Source organism: Camellia sinensis, chromosome 3 (assembly GCF_055761805.1).
Source record: "Camellia sinensis isolate YWXY chromosome 3, ASM5576180v1, whole genome shotgun sequence".
Lineage (NCBI taxonomy): Eukaryota > Viridiplantae > Streptophyta > Magnoliopsida > Ericales > Theaceae > Camellia > Camellia sinensis.
Genome location: NC_138963.1, coordinates 67,504,936 through 67,519,727, shown reverse-complemented (window position 1 = coordinate 67,519,727; position 14,792 = coordinate 67,504,936). Strand labels below are relative to the sequence as shown.

The 14,792-nt window shown below is 43.9% G+C and overlaps 1 long non-coding RNA gene across 1 annotated transcript; it reads left to right on the top strand.

Moving 5' to 3' along the window:
* Positions 1-476: 476 nt before the first annotated feature.
* On the top strand, positions 477-13,556 carry LOC114320002 (uncharacterized). Its single transcript, XR_003649650.2, has 5 exons — positions 477-675; positions 828-965; positions 12,378-12,492; positions 13,157-13,203; positions 13,338-13,556. It is a non-coding gene; the product is annotated as an uncharacterized LOC114320002 (long non-coding RNA).
* The last annotated feature ends 1,236 nt before the right edge of the window (positions 13,557-14,792 follow it).

Here is a 14,792-nt window from a genome sequence, read left to right as displayed (position 1 = left end):
GGGATGGTTAGGGTTCGAAACTCAGGAAAAGCAAAAAAAAGTCGATTTTTTTTTTTTTTTCGGGAAACACCTTTGGCGACTAAAATTTTAGTCGCCAAAAGTCTTTATTTTGGCGACTAAACCGTTTAGTCGGCGATTTAGTGACTATTGGCGACTAAATTTTTAGTCGGTAAATGTATTATTTCCAAAAGTGAAAAACACTATTGGCGACTAATTTTTTAGTCGGTAAACACCTATTTTTGGCGACTAAAAAAAGTTTAGTCGCCAATACCCTCCGCGACCAGAAATACGCGACAAATGTGGCGACTAAAAAATTTTGTCGGGAAAAGTCAAAAACTGACTTTCGGCGACTAAAAAAAGTGATTTTTTTTGTAGTGTACCAACTTTGATTCACCGTTGGAGATGGTCTAACTAATTCACTTGGTTTGAAGTAACTGCTTTATGCATTTTTTATAATATATATTTATTTGTCTCATAGTTATTCTTACAGTTTTTAGTTGCATCCTAAACAATTGGTTATAGGTAAATGGTTTTCTTTCAATTGTTGGGTCAAATTTGACAGTTCCGATTCACAGAAGTCATATTGTGACGGAGAGGAAGCTCAAGACCAAGTATTCTCACCTCCTTTGCTAATGGACTCCTCATTTCTGGGAGATCCATATGAAGATTTGCTCGGTATGTTCGCATGGCAACCATTTATCTGATTTTCTTAGCATCCATAATGTGCTGTGTTTCTGATCTTTGTATGCCTTGCTTCTGTCTCTAAATACTTTTGTCTACTTATGCTACATATATGATGCATGGACCTTTGTTTCACTCTGTTGCAGCACCATTATCAGAAACTGAAACTGACTTGATGGAGTGCTAAAATCAAACTATTGATGCTCAGACCATGAAATGATCATGTGCCAACTGTTTCGAGTCTTGGAGGATAGAAACCACTACCCAACCAGATCATCAGTCTAGTAAGAAATTCTGTTTTGGCTCTTTAGTTATTTGACAACGAATGGCTTGCCCAGAAAGAAGTGTTAAATCTAATGGTTGAAGTAATATCGACCCATGGTTAGCCCCCTTGGTGTCGGATGGTGAAGCTTTCTTTCCCTGAATTATCCTGTATTGGTCGACTCTCAAGGGTGGTTGTCAATAAACTAGTTTATACATATTTGATCAATATATCGGTTGCGATTAGATAAAATGTGAATATTTACAACCTTTGTTGTCACAATATATATATTTTTAAATATCACTTTCTCATCCCTTTGCTAATATGTTCTAGGATTATTTTCAGTGATATTGAGTCTATTACTGTTTGTTATATCGTTATATGTGATCTCATTGTTCAGAAAATATCCTGTACTGTTTGTTATATCATTATTGTGCGGGGGTGATTTCCGCACTATGAAGAAGGGTTGAACTTCGTGGATGAACAGTAGGCCTTGGGAATTGAGGATCTGCACAGAATAACAAACGGTGAGGCTGCCCGACCGGGGTTTGGTCGGAAACCCCTCCGATGGTAAAGTCAGGGACTTAGGGAGAGGAAAAAGAGAGGAGAGAATACAAAGAGTGTATATGTGTTAAGTGTGTGGATTTTCGTATGCCTTGAGAGTGAATAGTGTTCACCTTTTATAGGAGAAGGTTGTTTGTCATTCAAGTCCTCCTCTCTCCGCCATCTGTCCAATGTGTCTCATTCGTGGTCGTCTCCTATTGGAGGAGGACGACCACTCCGCCTGACACTTGGGTGCAGGTCTGTTTTGTTTGTCTCATTAGCGGACATCTCTCATTGGAGGAGGACGACCACTCCGCCTGCCATTCGGACGCAAGTCTGTCATGTATGCACCTTATCCCTCTGCACCTCCATGTCTCCACGTTCTGTTCATACAGAGGGAAAGGAGCAGAGTTGTTTGTCTCTTGTGGGCCCAAGAAAGATCTTAAGTGAATTGGCCTTCTTTGAGTTGGCCTACTATAGAATGTTTGTCCAACCAGGAGGTCCAACATGTTGCTCAGCCCACTTCAGAGTGATTTCCTGTCCATCCAGAAGGTTCAACATGTTACTCAACCTACTTCGGAGTGGTTGGCTGTCCGTCCAGGAGGTCCACCGTGTTGCTCAGCCCACTTTTGAGTGATGCTTGTACATTGGGCCAAACTCCTATGATTGTCTTGCTTCGGAGCAAGTGTTGGCCATAGGGCTGAGGTCCGACCTAGCTCCACTTGGAGTGAGCATCGCAATGGACCTAGCACCAAGACTTGATTAATTTTTACCCACTTCATTTGCCCCCTGGCTTGCATTCAAATTTATTGTGTGGAAGCCATTGTTGTTCATCGGCCTGATTTGTTCAAAATGTACTACCTTTGCGTTTATAGACGGATCTCGTCCCTCCAATTTACAAGAAAACTAGATTTATATATTTATATAAGAATAAGTAAGAGCATCTCGGCCCACCCAAAACGTTTTTTAGTAGGCCAAGTTTGTATTTGCTTTGCTGCCATGCTTTGTAATTGTTAAATTAAATACTTGTCAAATTGGTAGGCCCCAATACCCACTAAGGAACTCATGCATTCTTTTACTCAGCACACTTCACATAATGTCCAACTTGTGTAAACAATTAGCTTAATTGTTTGGTGGGCCCGTTGCTTGACTTCTTGTTCATATTCATGCCTTATAAAAATTGGTTTGTAATCTAGTAATGGACTTCAGATAGCATACTGGACGTTCTGAGATTGGTTATAGCTCGGCCTCGTGTATGCTTGGTCCCGCCTGAGCCGTTTCTTGCATATATAGTGTGTATATCGGTCATCTGTGAAGCTCTTTACTGTCAAGAAATGAAAATAAAAATAAAAATGGGCTTGGCTCATTTTGTTGTTGCCTGTAGCTCTGCCTTTGTTGGTCGGTCATGGATGTGTTTTTGCATTGTTCGGTCCTCTGTCATGTTTGTTATTGCTTAGTTGATCGGCCAAGCCTTCACCTCGTCCGAAGAAATATTTCCAGTGCTTGTTTGGTCCCATCACCCAGAAGTTAAGCTGCTTATTTTGCTCGGTTTTGATAGAGTTTAGGAAGGTTGTCTACTGCCCAATCGGTGGAGCTCTTTGACTTATTTCAAAATATCTCAATCATGCCCCACTTTGTTCAGCCCATACTTCATCTCTTCTGCTCGGTTTGTTGGTGCGTGTCTGGTCCATTGTAGGCCATTTCAGACTCAGGAATTAAATATCATTGTTGAGCATGGAGATCGGTAGTTTTCAATTTGAATGGGCCCTCGGCCCTTTGCACATCACAGCTCTTCACGATCCCGTGCGTCCCTTCAGAGCTTGGTTAGCCATGTCTTTGATTGCTGCTCGGTCGAAAATACTTTGGCTGGTTTGCTCGTGTTGTAGCTCGGTCGGACTTGCGTCTTGTTCGGCCCGACGCAGCTTCTTCGATTCATTTCAGTCCATAGATTCTACGCACACCCATCTTGGCCTACCTCATGCATGTTGCAATTCGGTCGGTCATCGTTGCTACCTGGTTGACCCTTTTTCGACGCTTGATGGGCCGAGCAACTCCACTTAATTTTCACATGACGTCTACTCAGCTCAGTCATTATTTTGGTCTTCAAATTTGTGTGTAGCGTTGCACGGTTGTCTTCAATTTTGCTCGATTCATTCTTGTTCGGTCGTCATCTTTTTTCATATCCAGCAGCATATTTCTTCCGTGGTCTTTGTTGTTCGGTTGGACCGTTGCTCGGCCATGGGTTTGCCACTGCTCGGCCTTAGAGGAGCATGCCATCAAATTCGTAGCTCGGTCGCTAGCTCGGCTCGCCGCCGTCAACGAATGAGTTCAGTCGGTTGCCGTTATTCCGTAGCTTGGTTCGCACCAGCTTTCACGCTGCTCGGTGGCCTCCAGTTTGTGCTCGGTTACATCTTTTCAGTGTCGTGCTCGGCTGGCCACCATCTTCGTCTTGCCATTGGATTTCAAGCTCGGCATTGACGGAAGCACATACTTGACTGTCGAGCTACCACGCGTCCATATCTGATTAGTTTAGGGCTGCTAATGTGACGTAAAAGCAAGCCCAATTCAAAGTTTTTTAATGAAAACAAGAAAACCCACTTTGCTTAATACTTTCTCCCTCTAGAAATTTGGATTTCCAAACCCATTTTTCTCATTTCCTTCCTACCTCACTTTTTGACTCCAGGAATAACAGAACCCATTTTCGGAAAAAGAGTCTGACTTTGGTTTTGCTCTTACATCTTTCTTTTTCTTGGAACTATAAAGCAATTTTGAGATTTAATAATCTGATAACTTGACCCCCAGCTCTTTTTCTATAAATTCCAAACTCCTTCTTAGAAAATTGAGAGCTTGCATCAATGACCCTTGTTTTTGCTGTTCTTCTCGTTGTTTGTAGCCATAACTTGGAGAAGTTCCTCTTTTCTCTGAATCTCCCTTGTATCAACAAACAATTGGACTCTTTTCGCTTGCTTATGAAGAAGCCCAATCTGCTCTTTAGTGTTTGAGATTGAAACCAAAGAACAAGTTGGCCATACTACCGAAGCTTCCTCTTCCGCTGTTGTTTGTTCATCAAGTGGATCACTCAGTAGAGGCTACTCTCCGTCGCCAGACTTAGCAAGCGAAATGGCTCGTCGCCAAAAGCTCAATCTTGATGCCTTAGTCTTTGGATCTGATGATGAGGACCTTCTAGTTGTTTCGACGGTCGACACACGAGTTTCTTCTCCACCGATTGAGAGGTCTAAGGGTGGACAAAAGCATGTTGTTATTCCTCTTCCTCCCGTTGCTACTCTTGCTCTTCCTGCTGATAGGGCCTCAAAGAGGAAGAGATCCAAAGGTAAAGAAGTTGCTGGGGGTTCTAATGAGCAGGGCTCAGATGAAGAATGGGTGCCTCCATTGGAGCATAATGGCCGAGCAATCACTACATCGGACAGCACAATCTACTCAAGCGACTTGGTCTTTGACTTATCAAAGACATTGCTGTTACCTTTGGATATGGCAGAGCAAAACATTTCAAGCGACGTGTTGATCAAGGGTTCGGTGCAGATGTTAACCGCAATAAGTCTTCTTTTATGTCTTTGTCATTTACTTAAATTTGGTTGTTGAGAATATGACATTTTGGTTTGGTGCAGTGCATTCAGAGAATGCACATCATGGATGAAAGGCGGCATCGTGAGGAGCAAGAGAAGGTTAAGACGATCAACATGTTGGTTGATGCTGATATGTCCTTGAAGGCGGCCGGAGAGGATATAAAGGAGATGAAAGATGCAAAGAAGAAGGCCGAAGCACTGATGTTCATGGCCGAGCGGAGGGCCGTAGATGCCGATGCTGCTTTGAAGTCTTTAAAGGCTAATTATCAAAGGATGATGGACGAGGCCGAACAGAGGGGCTATGACGAGGCCGAAAAGACCTATTCAGAGGAGATTTTGAAGCTGAGGGACAAGATCTTTACTAAGGGTTGGACTGGGGCTCTGCGTGCTGCTAAAGTGGAAGAGGCTTCTCCTCTTTATGATATTGACGATATCCCAGTCCCTTCGAAGACCGCTGCAAGGGTTAGGATGAGAAGGCCTCGCCAAGGTGGAGCTACGGATGTTGATCCTTTTGGCCTTTCTCCTTTCCTGCCGAGCTCTTCCTTGGTTAGACAGACTGTCAATCCTACAGAAGAGGAGCATCGCGAGGATGGACACTACGAGGAGGAGCAACGCGAGGAGTAAGTTGTTAGGTTGCCTCGAGTTTTGCTTTTACTTCTGCTTTTTAGCAGTTCTTTTGTAATGAAACTTGGAAGTTAATGAAGTATCTTCGACTTTTGTTTTAGTGCTTGGTTGGATAGGCTATGATACAAACCGAGCTCTCTTTTGTAATGAAGTGACTTCTAAATTTGCCAACTGTTGAACTTGCAACTTGTACTTTTTATTTGTCTTGGAGTTCGGTCGACTGGACCTCTTCTTTTGTAAGGCCGAACTCTTTTTGTAATCGAAGTTTCACTTCAATGCACTCGATCTTACATTTTCGCAAGTGTTGAACTACTTATCTTCAATTTTTGCTTGTATGTAATGCTTGCCCCCGGCCGAGCAGAGGCTCTGTGGCCTAGCAGGCCATTTGTTCGGTCTGATCAGGCTTCGTGCCTTAGAAAAAATTGAGTGAGTTTGTTGATGCCCCCAGCCGAGCATGAGCTCTGTGGCTCGGAAGGTTGTCTGTTCGGTCAGACCATGCTTTATGCCTTCGTAGAGAAAAAATTGTGAAAGTTTTTTATCATGTTGGTCGGCCGCCACCTGACTTGGTCAAGTTTTGGCGTGATTTAACCCTTCGTAGAGTGTAATTCTGCCCGTCTTCGAGCGCGAATTGTGAATTTGGACCGTGCTTTAAGTAACGATACTTGGCACAAATTCCACCAAGCTATACCACTTGGCACCCCGCTCTAACCAAAGGGTTGAGCATCTGGGATTGGCTTGAGTTAAGACCCGTGGCCAATTTGCTCCACCGAGCATAAATGTACAACACAAGTAAATAAGGACAAACTACAAAACAAATTTTCATTCATTGATACTCGTAAGATGGGGAGACAGAGTAGATAAGGGCCCATGTAGGACTTCTTGTAAAGCTTACCAGATGGGGAGACCCAAAATCGAGCAGTCCTATGCCTTGTCCTGTGCGCTTCTTTTTTGTCCTCAGGGAGGATGCCATTCTTCAAGAAGGCCAGGAGTGGGTCCATCCAACTTGGGCCCAAATCTGTGCAGAGGACCATTTCGACTAGTTGAATACTTGGTTGGGGTACATATTCCACCCATATTTTGCGAGCGTCTTTGGAGTCGACCGAGGAACCTAGGCAAGCTAAAGCATCAGCATGACCATTTTCCTCTCGGCCAATCTTCTCGACTCTGATGGCCTGGAACTTTCTGATCAAATTTTTGGTCTGTTCTGCATAAGTGGCCATCCGTTCATCGCGAGCCTCGTAAACTCCGGAGAGTTGGTTGACCACTAATTGGGAGTCACTAAAGACGAGTAGCTCCTCCGCGTTGAAGTGTTCGGCACTTCGCAAGCCAGCTAGTAGAGCTTCATACTCTGCTTCATTATTAGAAGCTTTCCAGCCCAACCGAATGGCTTGCTCCCATATGAATCCTTCAGGAGAAATAAGGACAACTCCTGCCCCAGAGCCTCTTTGGTTAGAAGAACCGTCCACAAACAGCTTCCATACGTCTCCAACAAAAAGCTTCCATGCTTCGGCTGGGGATTGCCCTTTATGCTGGGCAGTCATAGTGACCAAAGCAGAGCTCCCTTCGGAGGGGATAGCCGGTCCCGGGTGAATTCTGCAACAAAGTCTGCCAGAACTTGAGCTTTGATTGCTGTTCAAGGTTGGAACTTGATATCAAACTCTCCAAGCTCCACCGCCCACTTTGCTGTTTGGCCTGAGAAATCTGCTCGACTGAACACAGACTTGAGGGGGAATTCAGTGAGGACGTTGATGGTATGTCCTTGAAAGTAATGAACAAGCTTCCTAGAGGCAATTAATAGTGCATATGCCAATTTCTCCAATGGCAAGTATCTAGTTTCGGCATCAAGGAGTGTCTTGCTAACATAATACACTGGTTTTTGCTCCTTCCCATCCTCTCTGACTAGCACTGCACTGACAGTATGATCAGAAACAGCCACGTAAAGGAAAAGCTCTTCGTTGGCGACAGGTGTTGATAGAAGGGGAGGAGAGGACAAATACTTCTTCAAATCTTCTAGCGCTTCGGAGCACTGACTTCCCCACTCAAAACTGGTTTTCTTCCTTAGAAGTTGGAAGAAGGGCTTCATCCGATCAGATGACCGACTGATGAAACGGTTAAGTGCTGCAGCCATACCAGTGAGTTTCTGGAGTTCTTTAGCCTTTGTAGGTGCTTCAAGGTCTTGGAGGGCTTTGATTTGGTCGGGGTTGGCTTCAATGCCCCGCCTAGTCACCATATACCCCAAAAACTTCCCTGATCCTACTCCAAAGGCACATTTCGAGGCGTTTAATCGAAGCTTGTGAGTCTTCAGAATTCCAAACACTTGCTCAAGGTCCCTTAGATGGTGCTCGGCTAACTTGCTTTTGACGACCATGTCATCAATGTATGCTTCCATGGTTTTACCAAGCTGGTCCTTGAACATTTTGGTGACCATTCGCTGGTAGGTCGCACCAGCGTTTTTTAAGCCGAAGGGCATCACTTTGTAGCAGTAAATGCCTCTAGGGCTGATGAAAGCCGTTTTCTCTTGGTCAGGACCGAACATAGGGATCTGGTGGTAGCCACTATAGGCGTCTAGAAAGCTCATGCGCTCATGTCCAGCCGTTGCGTCAACAAGTTGATCTATTCGTGGAAGGGGGAAGCTATCCTTGGGGGCAAGCTTTGTTAAGGCTAGTGAAATCAATGCAGACTCTCCATTTGCCATTCTTCTTTTTCACCACGACGGTGTTGGACAGCCACTTTGGGTACTGCACTTCTCGAATGACTCCAGCAGCCAAAAGTTTGTCCATCTCTTCGATCACTGCATCGGTGTGTTGCGTAGATGATCGTCTACTCTTCTGAATAACCGGCCGCGCTCCTAGTTGGACGTTGAGTCGATGACAGGCATAGTTGGGGTCCAACCCAGGAGTGTCATAGGCCGACCAGGCGAACACTTCTATGTTTTTACGGAGTAGAGCCAGTAATTGCTCTTTCTCTCCAACAGTGAGGGAAGTGCCGAGCAGGAAGAACTTATCTGGGTTTCCTTCTTCTACCAAGACCGTCTCTAGGTCCTCTACCATCTTCTCGGTCGGCACTCCGCCGACGTCTTCCAAAACTGGCTGGTCAGGTACTTCTACCATCTGTACTTGGTCGCAGACTTGTTTGGTTTTCATGGCGGCAATGAAGCAGTGTTTGGTTGCCACTTGGTCTCCACGAATCTCCTCTACTCCATACTTGGTTGGAAAGCGAACGAGTTGGTGATAGGTGAAAGGAACTGCCTCTATCTGGTGAATCCAAGGTCGGCCGAGGATGGCATTGTAGGGAGATGGGGTGTTTACCACCAAGAAGTCAACAGAGACCACCTTGGACTTAGCTATGACAGACAAAGTTATTCGCCCGAGCGGCCATTCTGTTTGTGAGTTAAAGCCAACTAAAGGGGAGGTGGCAGGTGTCAAGTGTTGCTCACTGAGGCCGAGCTTCTTGAAAAGTTCATAATACATGATGTCTGCGGCACTTCCTTGGTCAATCAAGACTCGCTTCACATCGAACTTGTTGGCCACACCAACTGTAACGATGAGGGCATCGGTGTGGGGGTACTGGATTCTCTCTAGGTCCTTTTCAGTAAACACGACGTTAAACCGAGAAGGTCTGGCTTCTGTCTTGGACTTTTTAGGAGGAGGTCCTACCGACATTACCTGTTGAATGTGGGTGGCACGTTGGATTTCTCCTCGAATTATGTTTTCTCTTTCAGGGTCAGTCATTCCATGGATAACGTTGATGACCAACCTCGGGGCATGGTTTTCTTCAGGAGGGGCTTGGTCTAGTCCCTGCTTTTCCCTCGTCTTATCAACGTCTATCCATTGTTGGAGGTGTCCTGCCATAACTAAGTCCTCCAAGTGTTGTTTGAGAGCTCTGCAATTTTGCGTCTTGTGTCCCTTCTCTCGATGATAGGTGCAACGCAGTGTTTGATTGCGCCGAGCAGGGTCTCTAGGCATCTTAGCTGGCCAAACAAAGAAGGCTTCCCCTTTAAGTTTCTCGACGAGCCTGTATATTGGCTCTTTGAAGACGGTGGTGATGCCTTCATAAGACTTGGCCCTTTCCTCCTTATTTTCTGCTGTGGAGGGGTTCCTTTGGCCATAGTTCTTGCGCTGCTCATCCCTCCTTGGCTGCTCAGTCTTAGGCGGTCGAGGCGGTCTGACTTCTTCTTCAGCAACCGCAACATGTACTGAAGCAGCATCATCTTCCACGCGAGCTTGTTGCTCTATTCGAGCCCTCAAATCCTTCATGGTGGAGGCAAGTCGTTTTGTCAACGACTCTCTTAGCTTGTGCGAAGGAGGTAGGCCTTGCTTGAAGTATAGCGCGGCCAATTGTTCACTGCAAACATTTTCCTCCAGGTCACCATACTCCTCCCAATACCGTCGCGCGTATTGGCATAGGGTTTCTTTCCTGTCCTTTCGGATATTGAACAGGGTATCTAACTGCTTTGGGACTCTGCTGTTGGAGACGAATCGGGCTAAGAATGCCTCCGAGAGCTGCGTCCAGTCATAAATCGAGCCATTGGGGAGTTTGTCAAACCATCGGAGGCCAAGTTCTCCAAGGCTAGAGGGGAAGACTTTGCACATGAGTGCGTCGTTACGGTTCCAGAGGGACATCATCTGGCGGTAATGGCTGATATGGGTCAGAGGGTCCGTCTTCCCATCATAGAGAATGAATTTCGGCGGGCTATACTTCCGTGGAGGTTCTACAGCTTCTACCTCTGGGGAGAAGGGGGTGGACACCAACCGGTCTAGAGCACGACGCTCTTGTTGGTGTATGGACCGGTCTAACTGGTCCCTTTCCCTACTGAGCCGGCGGTCCTCCTCCCTATCTCCTCGACGTTCTCCTTCCCTGCATAGCCGTCGTGCCTCTTCTCTGTTATCGTTCAGCCAACTTCTCAAATCGTGCGGCCGCTCGTCGTGGCGACAATGAAAGGTTCCAGATAGGCGACTGACAGTCCTCTGCCTTTTACGAGAATTCCCTCGCGGGTTATTTTTAAGGTTATTCGTCCTACTGCTGGCCCCTTCACTATGCACCGAAATCGGCCGGCCACGCTCTCTATGAGCAGGGCCACGGCTGGAGTGCTCCTTGTGAGGCGGCAGAGAAGTACGTCTCCTTTGCGATGGTCCGCCAACGGATTTTCTTGGCTCCGCTGGGGTCGCTATGAACTTCAACAATTGGGTACGAAGCTCAGTGATCTCCAAACCCATTGAGTCGATGATGCGGTCACGGTGGTCTTTCTCAACAAAAAGGCGTTGAGATGTCTCAGCGGCAATGACACGGCGTCGCTCCGCCGCATTGGGTGTCTGATCATCGTGGTCCATAAGGTCATCGTGCGCTGGAGGGAATGCCAGACCCTTATCTTTGGTTCTCTCCGTCATTGGAGTCCTCTCTGCTAGCCCAGAGTGGGGTGTATCTTCGATTCCCATCGCCGAAGGTCGTTACGAAGCAAACAGTGGTTTTCCCACAGACGGCGCCAATTGTGCGGGGGTGATTTCCGCACTATGAAGAAGGGTTGAACTTCGTGGATGAACAGTAGGCCTTGGGAATTGAGGATCTGCACAGAATAACAAACGGTGAGGCTGCCCGACCGGGGTTTGGTCGGAAACCCCTCCGATGGTAAAGTCAGGGACTTAGGGAGAGGAAAAAGAGAGGAGAGAATACAAAGAGTGTATATGTGTTAAGTGTGTGGATTTTCGGATGCCTTGAGAGTGAATAGTGTTCACCTTTTATAGGAGAAGGTTGTTTGTCGTTCAAGTCCTCCTCTCTCCGCCATCTGTCCAATGTGTCTCATTCGTGGTCGTCTCCTATTGGAGGAGGACGACCACTCCGCCTGACACTTGGGTGCAGGTCTGTTTTGTTTGTCTCATTAGCGGACATCTCTCATTGGAGGAGGACGACCACTCCGCCTGCCATTCGGACGCAAGTCTGTCATGTATGCACCTTATCCCTCTGCACCTCCATGTCTCCACGTTCTGTTCATACAGAGGGAAAGGAGCAGAGTTGTTTGTCTCTTGTGGGCCCAAGAAAGATCTTCAGTGAATTGGCCTTCTTTGAGTTGGCCTACTATAGAATGGTTGTCCAACCAGGAGGTCCAACATGTTGCTCAGCCCACTTCGGAGTGATTTCCTGTCCATCCAGAAGGTTCAACATGTTACTCAACCTACTTCGGAGTGGTTGGCTGTCCGTCCAGGAGGTCCACCGTGTTGCTCAGCCCACTTTTGAGTGATGCTTGTACATTGGGCCAAACTCCTATGATTGTCTTGCTTCGGAGCAAGTGTTGGCCATAGGGCTGAGGTCCGACCTAGCTCCACTTGGAGTGAGCATCGCAATGGACCTAGCACCAAGACTTGATTAATTTTTACCCACTTCAATTATGAAGTATCTCTTTGCAGTTCAAACATGAAGTTTATTTGTTAATGTACTAGTTCTTGTCATGCTTCATCTTTGGTCTGATCTATTTGTTATATGATGATTCCATCTTTTATAAGTTTATTGACTGATGTTTGTTAAGAATTTTCTCAGTTAGAAAGCATTCCATGAGTGCATGTACAAAACATTGTGCTATTGAAATTAGCCACCAGACTAGACCATTTGTTCACAATTGTGACTGGACGATCTGCAGTTATTGACAGTGGAATCATGACAGTTATTGACAGATGTGCAATTATTGACAGGGTGCAAATGTTTTGCAAAGAAAGCCAAGAACAATGAGACAGAGATAGTGGGACAAAATGGAAAAAGGGTGTAGCTGAGGCACAACCAACTGAAATTGAGAGGATGAATTTCAAGGTAATGTTTTGAGTTCTAACTTAGGTACTTAATATGAAAGCCACTTGACTGAAATTGAAAAGAAATTTATATTGTCATGTGAATAGAAAATCTAATCAGCCTACACTTTACTTCTGTAGTTATCATAAATTGCTTCCTGTTTGATTTCATTACTAGTTCACATGATGCCTAGTTTTCTAGATAAGCTTCTGGATTTCCCTTCATAAGTGGTTCCTTTAATGCCTGCAAGATGTTTGTTCTCGCTTTTACTTTCCTGACAACTAATTAATTTAATGTCTACTCCACTCATTTCTTAATTATATCTATTAGATTTAGGTGAAAACATGCATTGAATCATTTATTCAGTGGGCAATGTGAGTGAAATAACTTGAATAATTTATCTGAAAACTAAATTAAGAAAACATTGACGGGTATGACAACACGATATGACAACACTAACATGTGTGATCAATTGGCAATCTTTCAGTCTTTCTAGCTACAAGACTTCCTCTACCATCCCTTACTATTCTAGTAGAAAACCCAAACTTTCCATAGGTGTGTTTGGATTTTGGATTTGGATAGGGGATTTGTGGAACGAAAAGAAAACAAATGGGAAATGTGAATGAAATGTCAGTTAAATTTCTTTCACATTTCGCTTCACTTTGCTTTTCTCTCCATGAATCAGGTGGACGAGATAGAGACAAGGGAATTCCAATGATTTGAGATGCAATGGTAACTTCAAGCATAGTCTATTGCATTTTTTTCTTTGCCTTGATGGGGTTAAATCTATGGAAGTTCATAACAGTAGATAGTATATATATATTAATTGAAATTGTATTTTTTTCATTGTATCTGTCCTTTTACAGTTAAGGAGCCTCTGTTTGTGATCTGTGTTATTGAGATGTTCCAGCTTCATGTTGGCAGCTTTCAGCTTTGCTTCAGTAATTGTTTTAAGGGTTGGACTGCAGCTGGCTTCATCACTAGTTTATTTTATGGCCTCTACTTTTTTTATGTTATTGGTGTTTTTGTTAGTTGGTTTCTTGCCAACTTTTATTTTATTTTATTAATTATTATTATTATTTTTGAGATTGGATTATACTTGGTTTGTTTGGAATTTGTATTGGAAATATTAATTTGATGTCAAATATGAATTTTTTGTTGGTTGAAAGTGAAATGTGTGCATGTTGTGGAATGGTTGCTAATTTTATCAATATGGATTACTTTATTTATATATACGGTATAGATTGTACCAATAATGGAATAAATATAGGTGGTCAAGAAATTAATTAAAAAAAATTATAAAATTTTTGGCAACTAAATATTTTGGTAGCCAAAAATGCAAGCAAAGGTTTTTCATGACTAAATATTTAATAGTAAAAAAGAAACAAAAGACTTTTGGCGACCAAATAGTTAGTGGCCAAAATAAATCAAGATGAGGGAAGAAACTTTTGCCGACTAAATATTTTAGTCACGAAAGAACATGGCATCCTTCGGCGACTAAAATATTTGGTCGTAAAATACCATGAAATGAAAATATCTAATCTTTTGGTGACTAAAGTGTTTAGTTGTGAAAACTAACAACGATTAAATTATTTGGTCGTTAAATGTATTATTATTAATGACTGAAATTTTTAGTCAGTAAATGTATTAGTATTAGCGACTAAAATGTTTTAGCCGCTGAAAGAGAATTTCATTTTGATTTAATTAATTTTGACGACTAAATATTTGGTCGCTAAAACGTTTGTTTGGCGACTAAGTCCGTTTTTGTAGCCAAAGATAAGATAACTAGCGACCAATGTAAATTTAGTCGCCTTTGACTATTGCCAACTAGGTTTTGGCGACCAATGGGGCGACGAATAACTTTAGTCGCCATTGACTTTTGCCGACTAAAAAACAACCTTTGGCGACTAAAAATTTGGTCGCCAAAAGTGTAATTTCTTGTACGCTGTGTTTGGTTGGAGAATTTGGGAAGGGATTGGGAAAGGGAAAAGTTAGGTGAAATGTGAATATAATATACCTATATTTCACCTAATTTCACACACATTTTCTCTTTCCTTTTCCAAATCCCTCCCCAAATCTCCCAACCAAACACAGCAGTAGTGTTTCGTTGTCATGTTTCGCCGCCAACAATCACCTCTGACAACTATTTTCAATTATTAGCGACCACCTTCGATGATATTTTTTTCGACAACGTTTTTAAATAATTTTTCAACCATTTTTTTTAAGAAAAACATTCATTTGCCATATCACTACTTCCCACCACCTTCTCAGATCTGGCAATGGCAAGAGAAAGTAGGAGCGAAAAATGAAAATCTAATAGT